This window comes from Orycteropus afer, unplaced genomic scaffold (genome assembly GCF_000298275.1).
Source record: "Orycteropus afer afer isolate SDZICR_OR568_19922 unplaced genomic scaffold, OryAfe1.0 scaffold01073, whole genome shotgun sequence".
Taxonomy (NCBI): Eukaryota; Metazoa; Chordata; class Mammalia; order Tubulidentata; family Orycteropodidae; genus Orycteropus; species Orycteropus afer.
This window is the reverse complement of record NW_006922660.1, coordinates 62,484-68,602: the sequence shown is the minus strand read 5'-3', so window position 1 is coordinate 68,602 and position 6,119 is coordinate 62,484. Positions and strand designations below refer to the sequence as shown.

At 45.4% G+C, this 6,119-nt stretch overlaps 1 protein-coding gene across 1 annotated transcript in view; it reads left to right on the top strand.

Moving 5' to 3' along the window:
• The window catches only part of CTPS2 (CTP synthase 2), a 127,165-nt gene that overhangs the window by 117,700 nt on the left and 3,346 nt on the right, over positions 1-6,119 (top strand). The gene's annotated exons all lie outside the window — the stretch shown is intronic.

The following is a 6,119-nucleotide window of genomic DNA, read 5'->3' as shown; positions in this document are numbered from 1 at the left end:
ACAATAAAATATTTTTTTTTTGAAAAAAGGAAAAAAAAAAAAAAATTGCCAAGTCCATCATGATACCCAGAAAACAAAAAGGAGACAAAGCAAAGCCAACTAAAAACGTAGACAACACCCTCCATGCAGTGGGCAGTTCATATAAGGCTCATCCATGGATGCCAAAGCCACTGAGTGAAAGAAAGGTTGTGAGAACAGGATATCCATATGTTCTCAAAGCATCGTCATAAATTCGTCACTAAATAGAGAAATCTGCACTTGAACTTAACACATCATACACATATTTTCCTAACTGCATAGTATTCATAATGTTTAATGGCTGTGTACCTCAGCACATTCACTCAACACACCGCATTTCTTAAAGTTACTGTAGCTCAGTCGCTGGCCTGGGTGCTAGCTGCATAGGGGTCCCTACCTTGGGGAACTCATCAGGTATATAACCATCCTCTGAAGCTTTGTAACAAAGGGTTGGTAATAGTACCCACTTCAAATGCTAGTAATGCAAATGAAGTTGTATACTAAATACAAAGTGCCTGGTCCACTGTAAGAACTTAAATACCCCAAACTGCACTGCTGTCAGGTCAATTCTGACTCATAGTGACTCCTAGGACAGAGTACTGCCCCATAGGGTTTCCAAGACTATCGATCTTTACAGAAGCAGACTGCTTCATCTTTCTCCTGTGGAGTGGCTGGTGGGTTTGAACTGCCGACCTTTCAGTTAGCAGCTGAATGCTTTAACCACCGCAACACCAGAGGTCCTTTTTGAAACTGAAATAGGAATTGTTATTATGAACTTTACCTTAGTTCAGGTCTCCTTGTCTCTTGCCTTCTGCAAACCTCCTAACTGGTCTCAATGCCTCCAGCTTTCCTCCTCATGATCCATATTCCTAACCATTGTCAGAGTGATCTTCCTGTATTCTTTGGGAGCTTAAAACTCTCAAAGCTTCACTTTGCTTACAGGATAAAATGCATGCTAAGCCACACAGAGCCACTTACAGTCCCCTGGACTCCCCAGAGGGTTTTATGCCTCTGCCTCGGTGCGCACTGCTTTTTTGGCTCTTGACAAACATTCCCGACCTCTGGAGCAAGAGAGGATCGGCCATCTGTGCCCCGCTGGGGTGCTAGCTCACGGAGCCGTTGCTGACGGTGGGCGTCAGAGGTGGACAGCAGCCTTTTCATTTTTTATGCTGGCTGCCACTGCGTCAGCCCCACTCATGGGGACCCCATGCGCAATGGAACTAAACACTGCCTGGCCCTGAACCACCCTCTTGATCAGCTGCAGATCAGACCCCTGTGATCCACTAGGGTTTTCAGGAGGAGGTCGCCAGCCCTTTCCTCCCAGTCTGTCTTAGTCTGCAAGCTCTGCTGAAACCTGTTCTACATCAGAGCAACCCCCCAGCCCCCAGTGACAGGCCAGTGGTGGATGCACTTGAGGTGCATCGCCTAGGAATTGAACTTGGGTCTTCCACATGGAAGGGAGAATGCTACCACTGAACCACCATAGAGTGTGCTTCCTGCCTTTGGTGCGTGCATGTTGAGTGGTGCTGCCTTCTCTTCAACTTGGAGAGTAAGATGCCCACATCCCCAGCATAAATCTAGGTTCCGTTTCCAGAGCTGTTTCAAACCTGCAATCACCTTCCTTTTTAATGTGTGGCCTATATGGTTGATGTTGCCAGGGGCCATTCTTGTAATGTGTGGTGCAAGGATTTTGTTTCTGTGAGGAGAGTATGGATGAGGAGAGCATATGCTATGGGTTGAATTTCCAGGTGTCTTAGTTTTCCAGTGCCGCTGAAACAGAAATACTCCAAGTGGTAACTTTAAAGAAGAATCATTTATTTTCTCACAGTTTGTTGTTAGGTGCTGTCGAGTTGATTCCAACTCACAGCAACCCTGTATGACCGAGTAGAACGTCTTCATAGGGTGACATCTTTACACATTGCCAGGTCTTCTCCTGTGGAGCGGCTGGGTGGGTTTGAACCACAAACCTTTCAGTTAGCAGCTAAGCTCTTAGCCACTGAGCCACCAGAGATCTCACAGTTTTGGAGGCTAGCAGTGCGAATTCAGGGTCCCAGCTCTGGAGGAAGGCCATTTCTCTGTTGGCTGTGGGGAAGAGTCTTGTCTCAGCTTCTGTCACCTCATGTCCCCCCATTCCTTGATGATCCTCACATGGCATCTGTCTTTCTGGTCTGTGTTTCCTGTGTCCCTATGTCTATGCTGCTCTTGAGGTAACTCAGAAGTAATTAGGTTCAGGCCATGCCCTTCACTAATAAAGGCTCTGTTAACATAACTAAGAAAACCTTACTCCCAAACTCACACCCCCAGGTGCAGAGGTTAGGATTCCAACACATATTTGAGGGGGACACAATTCAATCCATAACACTGGGTCATTTTGGTCGCTTCACCACTCTTAACCCACATGACCGTCATCCTTGGGGTTGCTGTGAGGAGCAATTGCCATGGGGCTTTGTAAACTTTAAAATAGTGGAAAAATACTACTTCGCTCCCTTTGTCACATTTCAAGCAAAACCCAAAACCAAACTCACTGCCTTCGAGTTGGATCTGACTCATAGCGACCTCTCCTTGGGTTTCCGAGGTGGTATCACTACAGAAGTAGATTGCCCAATCTTCCTTCTGAGGAGTGGCTGGTGGATTTGAACCGGCAGCCTTCTGGTTAGCAGTCTTAGGCACTACACTACCAGAGCTCCCTTCAAGCAAAAGTGAACAGAATAAAAAAAAAAAAAAAAAGCTTCCTTTTTGCTTTCTTCTAAAGCTGTTCGTTAAACATCTTTTTAAATTGTATCCCCTGGGATTGTTTGACTTCAACTCCATGCACTGAGGCTTTTTTTCTGTGGAAGTATTGTTAATAACCAGCACTGGAGTGCACCTTCCCTTGGGGATCAAATGTAGGTGAAAAGGTGCTCTTGACTGATCAGACCTCTCCGCAGCAGTGTTGATGAGGCACCAGCCGGGCACGGAATTAAGGGGAATGTAGACCACTGTGCTTTTAATGCCGTGCAGGATTGGACTCCACAGTTTACTCTAAATGCAAAACGCGTTCAGTGCATGGGAGGCTCTATTTTATGGCTTCCTGGGTCCTTTGAGAAGGCGGGAAGTGTAGCTAGTGGCAACATTGCTTTAGGAAAAACCGTGTGCATGGCAGCCTGTTTGAAAACATGCTTTTTCTCCTGAAATGGATTTTGATATAAAGTATTATAGGAACTCATGCATGCTGGGAATCCTAACTATGTCATTAAAAAACTTTAAATTCAGACTACTTCTTTCTGTTAATGGAGAAGAAATGGTTTAACGGCTGCCTTGGGGTAGCATAAAAGGTGGAATAAATGAGACATTACTCTACCCTCTCCCTGGTGCCTTGGGATATATGTTTTCTCACGCTGGGAATTTCCTGGAAGCCATGAGTACTTGGACAGACAGACTTGGCTATGACAAGCCTTTTGTCTGTCCAAGAACCAGACGTGGACCATTGCAGTCATGTTGTAGGTAGAGTCAGTGTTGTGAGGATAGCAATTCCCATGGATTGCTGCTGGTGGTTTTGATTTTGACTTCTAAGAAATACTACCAAAAAAAAACCTTTCTAAGAGGGAGCTTCCATTATTTTGGGATACCAATTAACTGGGCTTTTTTTTTTTTTTTTTTTAAATGATTTTCAGATGTGGCAATGAGGACCATTGCACTGTGCTTGTGACTCACTTGTATTTAAATCGGCCCTTTCCTGTAGAACTTTCTGCAATGACAGAAATGTCCTTTAACCTGCACTATCCTCCAATATGGCAGTCACTCTGGTGGTGCAGTGCCTAAGGCATTTGATTGCTAACCAGAAGGCTGGCGGTTCAAACCCACCAGCCACTCCCCAGAAGGAAGATTGGGCAATCTACTTCTGTAGTAATACCACCTCGGAATCCCAAGGAGGGGTCGCTATGAGTCAGATCTGACTCAGCAGTGAGTTTGGTTTTGGTTTAGCCACATATACGAGCTCTGGTGGTATAGTGCCTAAGGCATTTGACTGCTAACCAGAAGGCTGGTGGTTCAAATCCACCAGCCACTCCACAGGACCAGGCAATCTACATCCATAAAGAAGAAGCTCTGGTGGCGTGGTGCCTAAAGCATTTGACTGCTAACCAGCCACTCCACCAAAGGAAGACCGGGAAATCTATTTCTGTAAAGATTTAACACCTAGGAAATCCAAAGGGGTCGCTATGAGTTGACTCAATGGCAGTGAGTTTGGTATTTTTGGTAGCCATATATGGCCATTGTGCACAAGTGTGGAAATGAATGTTAAATTTTATTTCATTTTAATTGATTTAAATGTAGAAAGCCATTTAGCTTGTGGTTACCATATTAGACAGCATAATTTTGAATTTTTCCCCTCCTGAAATGTAACAAGTAGTTACACACACCTACATGAATAGATATGTATTCTGCTACTTCAGTGGCACTTCATACAGTTTAGCATGGAAGACCCTCATATCCAATGACCCTCTCTCTCCACTGAGAAAGGTGTGTATGTGTATACACGGAGATTACTTTAAAACAGCAACTTAATCTTAAGAGGAAGGAGCTCTGGTAGTGCAGTGCTTAAAGCATTTGGCTGCTAACCAAAAGGTTGACAGTTTGAACCCACCAACTGCTCCACAGGGGAAAAAATGAGGCAGTCTGCTTCTGTAAAGATTTATAGCCTTGGAAACCCTGTGGGGCAGTTCTACTCTGCACTCTAGGGGCACTATGAGTCAGAATCAACTCGATGGCAGTGGGTTGGTTTTTGATTGAGTTTTAAGAGAGAAGGAGCCCTGATGGTGCCACGATTAAGTGTTCCATTGTAACTGAAAGGTTAGCAGTTTGAATCTACTTAGTAGCTCCAGGGGAGAAAGACCTGGTGATCTGCTTTGTACAGATTACAGCCAAGACACTGCTGTCACATGGGGTCGCTATGAGTCAGAGTTGACTTGATGGCTAGGAACCACAGCAACAGGTCTTAAGAGAGAGCTAAGTGAAAATATAAGGAGCTTTGGTGGCGCAGTGCCAAAGGCATTTGACTGCTAACTAGAAGGTTGGCAGTTCAAATCCACCAGCCACTCCGCAGAAGGAAGACAGGGCAGTCTACATCCATAAATATTTACCACCTCGGAAACCCAATGGCAGTCATTATGAGTCAGAATTGACTCAATGGCTGTGGGTTTGTTTTTTTGGTTTTTAAGTGAAAATATACCCAGTTAAGTCTGCTCTGTGTGAAACAGAAATGAACCCTCAGGTCATACACAGTACAGAGTAACCACTTACACTTGTCAGACATGCAGGGGCCACTGCTATCTGTGTGCACATGATGAGACACATTTTATTTCTAGCAGTTGTTCTTTGGCCAGCAGATGAATGCCCTAAAATGAGCCAGTTTAGAAGAAATACCTAGTGTGACAAGTCTGTTTATTTCATTGTTCTTCCTCGGGCCTCTGAACACATATGAGAGGAAGTTGGTGAGCCCAGATTAACCTTGGAGGTTGTTTTGGTTCTCTTGTGCCACCATAACAGACATACCACGGATGGGTGGCTTTAACAAACAGGGATTTGTTCTTACACTTCAGGAGGCAGTCCGAGTTCAAAGCAGCAGGTTCTAGGGGCTGGTTGAAGGGCCCTCAACCTTGGGCTTCAGCTCTGCCTCTTGCTTTCAGCCCACTGGAGCTGGCGGCATCTCTTAACTCAAGCAGCTGCTGGCTGCCGAGGCCAAGAAACCCAAGGTTGACAAGCAAAATGGCACAGTCCCAAGATTATCAAACAACACGGCAGGCCACTAGTTCAAGTCCAGAGACAGTCCCAAGATTGGCAGACAACATGGCAGGCCACTCACTGATAACTTGGCCAAATGCAGGATCCAAGTGTGCCAAAAAGCTGCAGAGACCTTTCTCAATGCTTCTCATATACTGGAAGCAGACCACATCCCTAAGGCAGCCACTCAGCTCCTCCAGTAGATCCCACCGTGAAACTGATTACCAGTCTCATCATGGGGAATAACTACATCCAGCTGCCCAGCCACTCAACCAGGCCTAGCCACGTTGACACACAACTTACCTACCACAGAGGTGAATAACCTAAAGCCAGACGTCACT